Genomic DNA, 15,492 nt, shown 5'->3' with positions numbered 1-15,492 from the left:
CTTCATACATATTAATTATTTAATCTCAAAAATAACCCAAGAGGCAGGTATTAATATTAATTTCATTTTGCAGATGAAGAAACTGAGGCCAAGTGAAGTTAACTGATCTGCCCCAAATTGCACAGCTAGTTAGTGGAGAAGCCAGGGTTCAAACCCACTACTTGACAGAGTATTTCTTCTCTGTTTTTCAAAATTCTTTCATTTCTCATCTTTACTCCATGTTTAAAAACAAAGAGAAAATAAAAGAGAGTTCAATCATGATTGCAGCCCCACAGCTGACACCGGCTTCGGCTGGAGAGGCCCGCTTTCCAGGTCACGCTGGGCGGACCCCAGCTTGGATATAGCCTCTCTGTTCCCACTGGTCTTCTGCAGACCCAGCCTCTCACACACTTTTCTCAAATTTCTCCAAGATGCTCCTCTAACCTTGAGTCATTTCCCATCCCTTTGAACTGAACATACAAGTGAGAATGCCCGGACCTGGAGCAGAAGGCAGCGCAGTCAGGGAGGGAGCATCAGGAAAGGGAACACTCTGAATTTTCTCATAATGTGTATTTCTCAGTATAAGCATGTTATGTTGGATGTAAATGGAGAGTCCACTTAAGGCACACAGTTTAAATAAAAACATTTTAAAATACTTCCCAGAAGCCCACAAAGCAAATATGAGACCCACTCAGACCTCCACCTCCCTCTCTTTGTCCCTGAGCCCTGGGTCTTCTGGTGTCAAATTTCCCAGAAACTCAGTGCCAACTAAGTTTTCTGGTTCTCTCAAATGGCCTCCCAAATTCCCTTCCCTGTTACATAATTCCAAAGGACAAACTCCCCTCTGGTTGGCCACAGTGACCTCAATATCCTTAACACCAGAACCCTGCCCTCTTCCCTTTTATTGGTCTATTATTGTGAAGCCAATTTGTCTTCTTGGCATCTGTGTTCTAAGGGTTCTAGGAACCCATGGGAGGAAGTCATCAGCCTCTCTTCCTGCTTCTACTGGCTTCTGTGGACTTTCTCTGTCCCACTTCGGCTCCGTTGAAGGAATATTCCCACAGTGATCTTTCTGGCTCCCCCGATTCTGCCCCTCTCCTCTCTTCTGGCATGTCACGGGAGTGTCAGAAACATCTTCACGGGCTTCATCTTATTCTGAAATTCAAACAGGAAGTCTAGAACAATAAATTACAGAACTGTCTTTTAAAGAGAAAGCAAAGGAAGAAAGGTAACTTCACCTCAGGAGAACCTCCATCCCTAATGTGAGAAACCTGCTTACGGCTCATAGTTGCATGGTTGAGGAATTTGTTTTAAGGCAAAACAAACAAAGGACTTGTGGAATTTTGTTAAACATCTTCACAGTAGTGCAGTCATAAATCTTCAGCACTAACAGTCTGCTGGGGAAAATGTCTCTTAAAAATGTGTTCACTCACATCGTTGAAAGACCAGTTTTGAAAACAACAAGCAATCTGCTTCATGCAGTCTACTAAGGATTTTAAAGAGAGCAAATAAAAATAGAAAAGCGAAAATGAATAACAGAAACTACATGGCTACAAAACCTTTGAAAAATATTAGCAAGGAGACATAACAGATGTGGAATAACTCATCAGCAAGAGTAGGACATAGATGTATTACCGGGGAATTATTCGGAAAAGGAAGGACCACAAATTAAAACGTCTCCTAGGCAGAAGTTAATCTCAATGAAGAAGACAAGAATCTGGGAGCTCAGGTTTAATGCCATAAGAGAAAATAAGTGTACCAGGCCAACAAAAATAGTGGCTTGGTTTAGAATCACTCTATCAAGAAATCGTTCTACGGCATCGACTATTGTAAGGCCCGTTGTAAGGATCATCCACCCTTCTCACCTAATCTTGTTTTGCTTGCAATAAGTCAAAAACCAGGTGCTCCAGGCATGGCTGGGACAGCCAAAAAAGTATGGTGCCACTTTAAGATAATCTAGGGAGAGAATATAAAATACCGAAGCCTGGACCCCACACCAGCCCACTTTAATCAGTAAAGGGTATGGGGCTGAGGCAATCGGCAACTTTTAAAGGCGGGTGATTCTCATGGGCTGCCAAGATTGTGACCCACTGCAGAGAAGCCACGAAAAGCTGCCACCGGCACACTCATGGATCTCCAAGCCATGTTATTGCTTCTGACTGTGGAGCTCTGGGAAAACCTCTTCTCTTAGCCTTCCTATAGTCAGGTCACTGCCTTCTTGACGTTTGTGAGCTCCTCATAGTCCCCTCCTCCACGGTCTCGGTGGGGAGAATATTTTCTGAAATTTCTGACATGCGCAGTGGAACAAGCAACGTAGCAGAACGGACGGTGATTTGAATTATCTTAAAATGCTCCTTCTGACAAAGAAGAAGCTATCAAGATTGAACTTTTGGTGCTGGTTGCCTGTTGCAAGATTGGTGCCACCTGGTTCTAGTCCTCTGTTACCCAGGCCTCTGCCAGAACTGAGAGAAGTAATAAGATCAATACAAGAGTGGCCTGAGGCAATGGGGAATAGTGGTTAAGAGGACCCCTCGAGTTGGGCATCCTAAGCGTGGATTTTTGGCTCCACTCTTTCTGGCTCTGTGATTTGGGCAAGTTGCTGCATCTATTTGAAGTTCAGCTTCTGCATCTGTAAAAACAGGATAATATTCCATCCAAGTTCCTGTGCAGATTAAGAAAAACCTGGCATGTATTAAATTCTCAATCCATATGAGCTCTTAAGCAGACAATCTTGCACAGCAGTTAAGAGCGAAGCCTCTAGGGCCAGATTGCCATAGTTTGAATCCCAACATTGCCACTTCCTAGCTGTGTGACTTTAGGCCAGTTTCTTAATCTCTCTGTGCTCCAGTTCCCTCATGAGCCCAAAGGTGATAATAACGGTACTTATAGGGTTGATGTAAGGATTAAATGACTTAACAGTAGGGTGGCCTGACATCTCAGTTTGCTCAGGACAATTCCAGTTTATGTCTTTTGTCCTAGTATCGTGACTGGTCTAGAATTTGCCTGCCCTGTTTCACTTTCAAAAGCATCAAAGGTGTCCTAGATTGGATAATTAAGTATATGGCCACTGTAGTTAATGAATATATCACTTAGAAAAATGCCTGGTATAGAGTAGATGCGAAATGTGTGTTAGTTGCTAATATTAACCCCTATAGCAGAGGTACCCAATAGGAACAAAATGTAAGCCACATAGTTACAATGTTTAATTTTCTATTTAACCATATTTTAAAAAGTAAAAAGATGGGGCCGGCCCAGTGGTGCAGCGGTTAAGTTCGCACTTTCTGCTTCGGCAGTCCAGGGTTCACGGGCTTGGATCCTGGATGCGAACATGGGATTGCTTGGCAAGCCATGCTGTGGTAGGCGTCCCACATATAAAGTAGAGGAAGATGGGCATGGATGTTAGCTCAGGGCCAGCCTTCCTCAGCAAAAAGAGGAGGATTGGCAGTAGAAGTTAGCTCAGGGCTAATCTTCCTCAAAAAAAAAAAAAGTAAAAAGAAATAAATGAAATTAGTGTTGATACATTTAACCTAATATATCTAAAATGTTAGCATTTCAATATGGAACCAATATAAAAATTATTAGTGAGATACTTTTCATTCTTTTTTTTCAACCTAAGTCTTTGAAATCTGGCGTCTGTTTCGCATTTACAGCACATCTCAGTTTGGACTAGCGACATTTCAAGTGCTCATGCATGGCTAGTGGCCACCGTACTGGACAGCAAAGTTCTGCTGACTTTCCATTCCTCATATGAGGTGATGGGCCAGTCTCCAGACCTTCTCAGGTCTGTAAGGTCAAGGGTGAGATGCGTAGCTTCTCTGCCACACCCCTACAAGCCGGCTCAATGCAGGGCTTTGGAATGTAGGATTACCAAGCATCTTAGCCTTGCCTCCCAAGCAGGTGCCCAAGGTCACTGAGAAGGAAAGGGTAGTAACCTACCCTTGGAGAAATCTCGGCTGGCTTCCTGGCAAGGGGAACAACCGTGGGCCAGTCAGTGTTTGCAGGCTACTTTATGATTATGGTCTTATTAACTCTGAAAAGCAACGCTAAAGTTATGTTATTAATTTCTCCCATGTCACAGTTTCTTCCAATTTGGAAACATCCCCAAGAAAATACAGAAAGTGGCTTTTCTGTGAATATTTGGGCTTTTTTCTATAGACGATCTCCCTCCAACCTTCTGACTGTGTTTTTGTTCCACTCTCTGGACGGGGTCCAAGATCACTGCATTCCTCTCAATCACGCTGCCTCTAACCAGACCCAGAAGTGCAGTCAGATCCTGACGAAACACCAAACAAAGCGGAGGGTTACTTTTTGGCTCCATGATACTGATCTCTATTTCCTCCTTCAGGGACGGTTTCTTGTTACCCCAACAAGTCTTAGCTTTGGTTCTTCAGACTTAAGTTCCTAATCTGGGGAGAACCGATGTTGGTGAGAGATGGGGCAAGAAGGAAGGGATATCATTTAATTTCAAAAATGAAAATTGAGCCCTACCAATCAATAAGATATTGCCATCCAGGACTTAGCAGGATCCATAAATGAAATCAGTAAAAGACAAGATCGAACTACATGGCCTCTGAGAACTTTTTCAGCTCTAACATCCTAAGCCCATTCTGCTAGTTCGAAGAGCCTTCTCAGGGAATATTGTCCTTACATGTTATGGCAAAGCATCATCCTCTAATTGTTTCAGCACGTCAGTCCTGTCATACCGTCAAGATATTGGATCCTGCTAAGTCCTGGATGGCAATATCTTAGGAGTTTAGGACCAGGAGAGGTTCAAACACTTGGTGAAGTTCAGCTGGGGCCCAGAAACCTGGTCCCCTTGCTCTTATTACTCCTAGTACTACCTATCACACTACAGTCACCTTGAATTTGGGGCAATTCCCCTATTGACATACAACACGCGGCTCCTCCCAAAACCTGCTACTAATTTTATGCAGCTTAGATGGTCATTTTATCCTTGCTTCCTTCTCTCAAACTCTTTCACCTGGGCGTGGTGTCCATGGAAGGGTGGTGGTTGATGTATCCTGAACCCACCTAGCATTTCTAAAAGGCCTGGGCAAAAAAAACCCAATGAGAAGACACTCTTCAATCCCATACTTGACCACAATCCTCCTGCAGGTGGCAGAACTTCAGCTATGGTCTGAAGCAGTTGGCTTCAGTTTCAGGGGAGAAGGGATCTAGAAAAGGACCTTGGCACATGGGACTAACTATAAGAGTTCCTCCCTCCACTACAGTCCTTCAACCAGAATTGGACTTGCTGACGTTAGAGGTGGGATTAGAAACGAAGGAGAGTAAGCATATAAGCCACCTATGAGAGCCACCGAGCTGACAAAGGCAGGTAGGCTCATAAGCAGGTGGCTTGGACGGCGTGCCACAGTGTAAAAGCAAAAAAGGAAGAGAGACAGGGCTTCTGTGAATAAAAGGCTGATGACCCTGCCTTACACAATGATTGTTTAACGTTTGGTATTTCAACTCTTTCAGCAACCAAACATGTAAATGTTAACTTTCCAAGGCAAAACCTCACCTTCCCAGCTACTCCTGCTTGAAGGAGATGGACGTGCTAAGAGCAGAACAGAAAACTCATGGGGTGGTATTGTTCCCCCTAAATACCCTACAGCACACCGCAATGAAACTGGATTGTAGAAATCGCCAGCACTCAACCAGAAAGAAGTCTGCCAGTTCGCATTTCTTTTAGACCATGATTTTATTTGAGGGGATAAAGGACAGGAAGAGGAGTGTACACATCTTGCTTTGAACTGGCTGTTCACCGCTTCTTAAAGGAATCTCTGATGTAGGACTTAGGAAGTGAAGACCACGCAGCTAGGTACACAGCTTTTGCTCCCTGTTTGATGGCACCTGTTAAACCTAAGACAGATTGTACACTTGGCTTGCGGGTGGGGTGGGTAGAGACACAGATAAAGTCTGCCGTGTAGACGTCAAGATCTGGCCAAGACGTTACAAATTTAACTCTATTAGGATGAATTTCACTGGTTGGAATTTTTTTTTTTTAAGTTCAATCGATTTGGAGTGGATTCCAACAAAAAGCACTCATCCCACTAATTTATTCTAGAAAGCTTCCTGCCCTGCGCAAAGGACGCAGAGCTAAACCGGAGAACAGAGCAGCTTTGGTGAATAAAACTTTCTAAGCCCTAGCTGGTTAGCGTGACTAGAATGAATGGAAAACGCGTCCCAAATGAAACGAGTAGGTGGAGAGCTTTGAAACCCTTGGAATTAAAGGAGGAGTCTATTATGATTCAAACGCTGGTCTTAGGGGGCTGGGGAAGGGAGGGAAACCTTAGGGGTCCTGCGGAGCGAGGGTGGCCCCCTTGGCAGCCCAGACACTGCTTTGAGGGTGTTCCCCATTCCTGCCTCCCAGTTCAGGCTGTAGATTTCTCCTTTCTGACTCCTGAGCAGAGTTAGACACTTAACGCTGCTAGTTTTCTCCTGCCACCTGATGAGTGTTAAGAAACAGTCACTCCAATTGGTTCATTCCAGAGACTATGTGCACGTTCTCGTTTACTTTCTGTTCAATAATTTGGAAAATATAACCGATTTGATTCTGGTTAGAAGGCGCTTGGATCAGTGACTTTGAAAACACCCCCACGACCACAAACGACTTTGGAAGTTGACCAGAAATGAACAGTATTCGGTATCTCACGCGACCTAAACCCAGGGGTCAGAGTACCGGTGGTTTCCACGAACTTCAGGTGATGATGATGAAACAGATCCGCGGGGAAGGGTCCCACGATCCGTGGAAAACCCTAAAGCAAGCCGTGGACGCCCAGGGCGCACGGGCCCGCGGGATGGGCAGCTGCCGGGCCGGGAGCACCTCCCGCAGGTCCCGGGCGGCGGAGCGCGGGGCCGGGTCACCTGACTCGCGGAATTTGGGCCCGCGCGGGGTGGAGGGGAGGGGAATGGTTAGCACCTCCCTTCCCGCTCCCGCGGGATCCGGGTCGGCGGGGGCCGGCGCCGGGCGGCCACGTGGTGGTGCTGCCGCTGCCCCCGCCCCGCCGGCCCAGCCCGGGAGCGGCGGCGCCCACTGACCCCCGCAGCGGGGGAGGAGGAGGGACCGAGGCGCAGGAAGCCGAGCAGGAAGCGAGCCCGGCGGCCGCGTTTTCCTGGGGAAGCGGCGGGCGGGGTGGCGCAGCCAGCGGGGCCCGGGGAGCCGCTGCCGCCGCCGCCTCGATGGGGTGAGTGCTCGGCGCCGAGAGTTGGGAGGCTCCCCGGAGCGGGGTCCCCGGCTCGCGCACCCGCCTTTGTGTCTGGGGCTCGGGCGAGGGAGGTTGCGAGGAGCCGGGGACCGCGCGCCAGGCGGAGCTGCTTCGCGGGGTGGCCGCGAGGGTCCCGCCAGCGCTCCCTTGTCCGCCGCCGGCCGCCAACTGTCTGCAGAGGGCAGATTTGGGGTTCGAGGAAGAGGAGGATGGTGGGGATTAGATTAGAGGGGGAGGACCTGGCCAAGTTAGGAGCAGGGCTTCTTCCCGGTCCTTCGCGACTCGCAGGCCGGCTGGGGCAGGGCGCGGGGTTGCTGTGGAGGAGGCGCAGGTGGGAATGAATGACCAGACCCCGGCAGGGCGTTCTGGGTGTGCCGAGTCAGCATCCTGTCCCACCTGCCTGGTCCGCCCGGCGCCCCGCTCCCCCCAGGTCCCCGCATCTGGGCTCGACCCGTCTCGGCGCTGAACTTGGAGAAGCTGGGGAAGAAGGCGCGAGCGGGAGACTCCGGATGGCTGGGGCAACCGAGGGTCCGCTATTGTTTGCTTTCTGACTCCAGGAGCCCTTCGGCTCGCCCGAGGGTGCAGGCGAGGCCACTCCGGGCCTGCGACTGACTCCCGCCCTTCTTGTCCTCTTCGCCGCCGTAGCTCCCAGGAGGGATGCTCGAGTTGGGGCAGACGGGACTTCGGGAGGAGGGAGGATGTGAAGCCGCAAGAGAGGCGCGCTCCCGCCCGCCATTTATCCCAACCTCCGCCCAGGAGGGTGGGTACCCTCTCTAATCCACGTTTCCTTCGCTGTGGGCTTGAGCAGGTTTGTGTCTGCGGTTTAGTTTCAGCAGTTGGCAGGGTTCATCTGTGAACCCTTGGCTCACTTTCTCCTTTGCGTTTGGACCTCTCACCCGCCTAATGTGAATGGGGCCTCAGAGCCTGGAGAGGCGGCAGACTGGGCAGATGGAGCCTAGTGTAAGTGGAAGAGTTACAAGTAACCCCCTAGGGACTGGGCCTGGCCAATATATCCAAGCTTGCGCTTCTCCAGGGAGCCCAGCCCAGCGCAACTTTATTTGCAAACATTGGGGCAAATCTGCTGACTCAACGCTGTTCACCTGGACCAGAGGAGGCTTCCTTTGGCCGCAGGCTCACAGGTGATTTGGCTGGGTCTCCGTTTTCCTTACAGGATAGGACAATAGCAAGCGCCCTGGAATGGGGAAACGTAGCCAGTTCTCTGGAGAATGTGATCTCAAGACAGCAAGGGCCCGGCAGAGGGAGGAACTGGTTTTCCAGAGAGGAGAGCCTCACCTCCTTGAGGTCTGAAAAAGTTGGAGAAGCGAGAGTGCCTCATAGAGACTGGATTTTGATTCTCTGTCCCCAGCGTGCAGGGCCCGCCCGGTTCCAGGTGTGGCTGGGAGTTTTGTTACTGATAGATGTAATCTGATCATCTTTTCCTAATGATACCTACCAGTGTCTCCTTTTTCTTCTCTTGGGTTTTGGAAGATAGATTTTATGTGAGGAAATTTATCCAGTTTTTATAATTTTTAACCAGTGCTTGCCTAAGATGGATTGGGAGAGGTGGTCCCATGTTGGGCTGTTGCAGGTTTTTCATCTATTTATTGAGATGCTTCATTTATTGTATCATTTATACCCCTTAGATTTGTTTTTTGGCTTTTTTTGGCGTGGGGGGGGGCGTGGTTATAACCCTGTTGAAAAATCTCATTACTCTTATCAGTGAAATTGAATAAAAAGAATGCATGCTGGGCCCTGGAGATTGAATTAGGGGAATGATACAGTGTCCCTGCCCACCTGACAATGAATTTCTCCAGACTGCCACTTCTCGAAACATCTTTGAGACAGGTACACCTAGTATCACCCACGTTTTATTTTATTTTATTTATTTATTTTTTATTGAGTTAATGATAGGTTACAATCTTGTGAAATTTTCACCCATGTTTTAAAGGTGAGGAAACCGAGGTTTGGAGGTTAAGGGCAACTGTGCATTGGAGTTAATGGAATGTTTTGGAGGAGTTTTCTCTCTCCCTTTCTTTCTTTCAAAATAAAAATAAGCATGAAATCTTTCAGACATACATGAAAAGAGGATAGAGTAAGGCTTCCATTTTCCACTACCTATGTTTAAGAGTTGCTAATCTTTCCATATTTGCTTCTTATCCTCCTGTTGAAAATAAACTGCAATGGAAATATTTTACCCATCCCCCCTCCTCCGCCTCCATCCTCAGGTCACCACTAATGTGAAGTTAGTCTGCAGAGTTCCCCAACATGTTGGTACTTCTGTATAGTATGTATCTACAAACAATATCTGTAAGCTTGTGTGTTTAACATTTTACATAATGGCATAGTTCTATATACGTACGACTTGCATTTTTAAATTTGTTGTTTTGAGGTACATGTTGGTCTAACTTTCCCTGCTAGAGAGAATTTCAGGGTATGAATAAATTGTACTCATTCCCTTGCCAAGAGAAAATTAGAGTGTTTCCAGTTTTTCACTGTTATTACAGACACTTTTGTTGCCAAGGACAGTTGATCTGTTTCCACTTTTTTACTATAACAAATAGTGCTACAATAAACAGCCGAATTGTGTTTCCTTGTGTACAAGTTTCTGTTACACACCTATACAATTAATTGGTGGGTAGCGGAGTCTAGGTAAGGCTGCCTTTATTATCTCTTTCATTCCAAAACAAATATTTAGGGTGCCTGTAGGGTCTCTCTTGGTTATTTGTTGAATGAAAAAGTGAAATTAATCAATTTTTTAGCTCTAAGAAGATCGCTAGTTGGCTGGATTCTTTTGTTTTTTCAATTTTTTTTTCCCCCTTAAATGAAAGTGCCTCTTATAAAGTTGGAGCATGAGACAAAACCGCGGTGCTGAGTTTGGGAGACTTGTGCTCAAGCCTTTTCTTGGCTGTCACTGCTGGTGTGACCTTCAGTTACTCCCTCACCCCTCTCTTCCTCATTTCTTCAAGCCTGGTAGGATGAAGGGATTTATTAAGCATTTACAAAGGCACGTTCTTGCTCTAAGCGTTTATGAAAATATGGCTGTTAATGATGTTTTGCCCCTAATTGTAACCCCTTCATCTGGAATCAGTTTAAGACATTTAAATACATTGGCTTCCTCATTAGTCCTTCAAATTGCCAGGCGCATTCCTGCCTCAGAGCTTGTTCTCGCTGTCTGAACTCTGGACCGCTCTTTCCCTAGGTGTCTCCCTGGCTGAGCCCCGCAACCCCTCAGGTCTTTCCTCAGACGTCACCTTCTCAGCACACCTTCCCTGGCCACCCGCCTTCAGCACGCCCTGCCCCCCTTCTCTGCTTTATTTTCTTCCATGGCATTTGTCACCTTCTAACTTGCTGTGTGTTTCAATGTATATTAGTAGCCTGTCTTTCCACAGTACAATATAAACTCCTTGAAGATGGGAGTTTAGTGCCTAGAACAGTGTTGACCTACAGTAGGTACTGACATCTTTGTTGAATTAATGATATAATGCTTTTTCTTGTAGTTTTCTACTTAGAATTTCTCCGTTAGCACATATTAGATATGCTAAGTGGTGCCAGTTGTTGCCACAGCTGTAATGGAGTGCCCCAGATGTCATATTTACAGGTTCCATCAGGATAAAAACATACATCTTATAAAGAAAGCATTCTATTTAAATCTGTGTGATTCATTCCACAAAGCTCTAGTGTCTTCGGATTTTTGCTGCCAACATTTGCCTAAACGTGAATTCAGAGGAATCCATAAGTAACATGGTGCTAGGAAGCACACCCATCTTTCTTTGATAACTTAGCTTCCCAACATTTTAAATGTGGAAGAGGCATGACCACCAAGGAAGCTGACTTTCTCTTTCACACAGCATCCCTACAGACAGGCCAGCAATGGTCTGTCAACCACACTGAATTTCTAAGAATAGAAAGTGTATTTCTCTGAGTTGTTGCAGAGGGTATAGCCTTATTCCTCTGACTTTGCATTCATGTTGGTTTTATTTAAAGGTTGGCACCTGAGCTAACTGTTGCCAATCTTTTTTTTTTTCTCCCCAAATCCCCCCAGTACATAGTTGTATATTTCTAGTTGTGGGTCCTTCTAGTTGTGGCATGTGGGATGCCGCCTCATTGTGGCCTGATGAGCAGTGCCGTGTCCTCACCCAGGATCCGAACCGGCGAAACTCTGGGAAACCCTGGCCGCTGAAGTGGAGCGTGGGAACTTAACCACTAGGCCACGGGCCAGCCCCTCCTTTTTTTTTTCCGGAGGGGACAGGGGATGATGACGTTAATGTGAAGATCCAGGAGCAGCCAGTATGTAGTAGAGTATCTAGAAATACTTTAAAAACTGTCACATCGTAAAATCCTTAACTCGTGGTACTGAAAACGTTCACTGTTATGGTGCTGTGCATTATTTCGCTAGAAGCCAACTGAATTTTCTCTACCTTGCATGATGAATATAGGAGTTGACAAAGCAAAGCTAAACCCATCAAAGGCCTCTTGGGTATATTTTAAATATGCGATGTGGAAAAGGAGTCTAGATTTTTTTTTCCAGTTAACTATTTATATAGGTATATGATACTGATGGTATCCTTTAAAAAAAGTCACTAGTGTATTGAAGTACAACCATTGTATCCTCTGTAATAAAATGATAGAAAGAAATCAGTTTATTATGGATCCAGATCAGATTAAACTTCAAGCTGAAAACCGTAAGCATAGAATTATATGATTCGTGTTAAGATGCTGCATGATTTAAAGAGATTTCTTCTTTTTGGTTTATTGCTACCCAGGAGCTGAAAAGTACAGGTGGTTTAATAAAAAAGATTGTTAATCAAACGTCACTTTCCCAACTCCAGCCATTTACAGTGAACAAAAAACTAGTCTAGTCCTTGACATCAGACTCACTGATGGGTATCAGTGAATTTAGTCAATATTTTAATAAGTAACTTTTCTGAGTGATTTAACCATGTGTTTTAAAACAAAACAGTCTTCTGTTTGATTGAGGGAAGTATGCCTCATTCTTCAATTTGATGTCCTGTGTGTCCAGTAGAGTATCTGTCACATAGTAGGTGACCAATATTTATTGAACTATACCGCCAACACACACATACTCAGGGGTCATAAAGCCCCTTATGGTAGTCACCTGATGTTGAGCTGACTAGTCTGGAGGAGAATTTAAACAATGATCATAAGACAGAGGTGTGGAGGTAGTTAGCAGCAAAATGCAGGTTGAGGTTCAGAAGATGTAGTTCTCTTCTCCTTCGACAAGTTGCTTCACCTCACTAAGCCTCATTTTTCTTTCTTATAGTTAAGAAACACCTTTTCGGGGCCGGCCCCGTGGCACATCGGTTAAGTTCGCATGTTCCACTTTGGGGGCCCGGGGTTCACCAGTTGGAATCCCAGGTGTGGACATGGCACTGCTTGGCAAGCCATGCTGTGGTAGGCGTCCTACATATAAAGTGGAGGAAGATGGGCACAGGTGTTAGCTTTGGAATCCCCAGGTTCAAAATCCAAGGTCTGTTGAATGACCTAGAAAAACTCATTGCCTATCTCCTGTTTACCTTTAACAGCCACCTCTTAAGGGTCAAGAGTGTAGTCGGAAGGGGTCTATTTTCTATTATGTGCCTCAGACCTGATACCCTGTCATACATGAGTCAAAAATAATTGTGGGTTTTATACCCTCAATTGGAAAACCAGTCACTGGTTGCTATGTCAACCAGTCTACAAACCACTGACCATTTTTAGCAACTACTTTTATTGGATGCAATAAAATGCTATTTAGAAGTAATAAAAAGTGGATCTGTAGTATAGTTACTTCACAGAGATCTGATGATGCTAATGGGGCTGGAGTTGCCCACCACCAGGGCAGCGTATTTCTTGGTGTACTGTAGGGCTCGCACTGTCTTCTGCTTTCCACGTGGCAGTAGTTTTCTCGCTTTGCTGTTGCCGGAGGGAACTGAGATGTCCCTGGGCCCCACCTAACAACACCCCTAAGCGAATGGGGTAGATCTTTGACTGCTCCCCCCGTGGGAGAAATATCCCCAACTTCTCTCTGTTCTGCCCTTCCCATTGTGGCTTCCCAGCCTGATGGGGCTGCCTCCCTGGGGACCTGAGGAAGACCAGGCCACATTTCCTGGTTGGGGAGCTCACCCTCAGCTGGAAGTCTGCTCCTCCAGGGGAAATCATTCTTCCATGGGAAGCAGCCAACACTAGCAGAAGATACTGCCATTGTTAGCCACGCTCAGGGAGCTTGTCTATTAGTCCACCTTGGGCGACATCTTGTCTCTTCAGTCAAAAATTGGGCACAGGGGTCGGCCCGGTGGTGCAGTGGTTAAGTGCACATGTCCTGCTTCTCAGCGGCCCGGGGTTTGCTGGTTCGGATCCCGGGTGCGGACATGGCACCGCTTGGCAAGTCATGCTGTGGTAGGCGTCCCACATAGAAAGTAGAGGAAGATGGGCATGGATGTTAGCTCAGGGCCAGTCTTCCTGAGCAAAAGGAGGAGGATTGGCAGCAGATGTTAGCTCAGGGCTAATCTTGCTCAAAAAAAAAAAAAAAAAAAATTGGGCGGAAAGCGATGCAGACCTGCTTGTAATGGAGGGTGAATGATGTAAGCTCTTTCAACAAGTCATTTTATTTGAATTGAACACCTTCTTTGCACCAGGCATTTTGCTGCTAGACTGTCAGCTTTGGGAGGTCCAGGCTGCTCTTACTTATTGTCGGATTTCCTATGAACAATACATGTTGATGCAGTCATTGAGTGTTAGATGATCCATGGATGAATGGCAATGCCTGCCTTTCGTGGAGTTTAGAGTTTTAGCCAAGTTAGCATGTTCCCATTCCACTATAGCGCAAGGCGGACTATTAGTGGTTGGAATGGGGTGGGGTGGGAACTCATTTTACAGCTGAGATCCAGGCCTAGGGAAGTGAAATGACCCCTTGGAAAGTGACACCCTCAGTAGGAGGCAGAGCTAGACATGCCCCTTAGTTCTGGCTGCTCCTAGCGTACAACCCCTAAATGTACTTTTCTCTTTCTCTCAGATGTAGACAGTCACCTTGGGAGTCCTAGATGTAGCTGGTTACAGTAGTTATCAGTGAAGAAGGCTGGAGAGACTTGGACAAGCTGCCTCGAGACTAGTGGGGAGTCCCAGGTGAGGCAGAGGGCATTGAGCAGCCACATGAAGGTCCGGAAAAGGATCTGGAATCCAGGCCCTTAGCATCCTGCTGAGCCAGAACCAGATAAGACTATTGGTCAAGTTTTGTCAGCTAAGAACTTCTGTGTTGGGGCCTGCCTGGTGGCACAGCTGTTAAGTTCACACGTTCTGCTTTGGTGGCCCGGGGTTTGCCAGTTCGGATCCCCGGTGCGGACATGGGACCTCTTGTCAAGCCATGCTGTGGTAGGTGTCCCACATATAGAGGAAGATGGACATGGATGTTAGCTCAGGGCCAGTCTTCCTCAGCAAAAAGAGGAGGATTGGCAGTAGTTAGCGCAGGGCTAATCTTCCTCAAAAAAAAAAAAAAAACTTCTGTGCTGATTCTCTTAATTTGACAAGAATGCGCACATAATTAGAAAATCTCCTATGAAAGTCGACACGTTGGTGATTAATCATTTTTCATGAATGAAAGGGGGTACTAACTTGTGGACAATTATGACCCACAGTCATTTTACTGCTGGGCGAAGCCGTCCAAAAGGCTCGTGGACAGTGGGTTGCATTTTGCTTTCTTACAAAAGGCGGCCAGAAGGAAAATACAAGCTAGGACCCAGCCACAAACATATCTGTGGCCCTGAGGTCCTGCATGGAACCACATCAAGGGGTCCTCACCCGGGGATGGATGCTGAGTAGTTTGCCATCCATTCTCTCTCCAGGTCAGTCTCGTTTCAGGCTCAATCCACTTTCCTCATGGGTGCAAGTGACTCGAATTCTCTCATGAACCTTCTTGGCTCTTTGTTTTTAAAACAAAAAACCTTAGATTTTTTGGTGGGTGGGGGTGCTGTATCATTTCTCTCTTTTGAGAAAAACGTTTTTCACGTTTCTTTCCTGTGAGCTTTTTTTTAAATTGGAAAAAACTGTTCAAAATATAGGCCTAGAAACTATAACCAATATCTGTATTCCATCTGGGGTTTCCTAGGAGTTTTTTTAAAGGAAGAATTCATTTCTGCCACCAACTGTGTGTGTACATCCGGTCAGCAATCTTGATCAGCTCCTCGGTAATTGGATTCTTTCTGTGCTGTCCTTTAAACCATGTCAGGTGTGCTGTTTGTTTATTTGTTCTATTGCTTTTCCTCTAGAGTCTCTATAAGCCAGAAAGAGATTTCCTCAAAATGCCTCCCAT

The 15,492-nt window shown here is 46.4% G+C and overlaps 1 protein-coding gene across 8 annotated transcripts in view; it reads left to right on the top strand.

Annotated features, from left to right (window-relative positions):
- Nucleotides 1-6,919: 6,919 nt before the first annotated feature.
- RAI14 (retinoic acid induced 14) overlaps nucleotides 6,920-15,492 on the top strand; it is a 138,497-nt gene continuing 129,924 nt past the window's right edge. For 4 of the 8 annotated variants that reach the window (XM_070246346.1, XM_070246345.1, XM_070246344.1 and 1 more), the window contains exon 1: nucleotides 6,981-7,166. The gene's annotated coding sequence lies outside the window, so the exon portion shown is untranslated. Of the gene's footprint in view, nucleotides 7,167-15,492 lie in introns of all 8 variants that reach the window. The other 4 variants (XM_070246339.1, XM_023625785.2, XM_070246335.1 and 1 more) reach the window with 3 other exon arrangements.

This window comes from Equus caballus, chromosome 21 (genome assembly GCF_041296265.1).
Source record: "Equus caballus isolate H_3958 breed thoroughbred chromosome 21, TB-T2T, whole genome shotgun sequence".
Lineage (NCBI taxonomy): Eukaryota > Metazoa > Chordata > Mammalia > Perissodactyla > Equidae > Equus > Equus caballus.
This window is presented reverse-complemented; position numbering and strand designations above follow the sequence as displayed.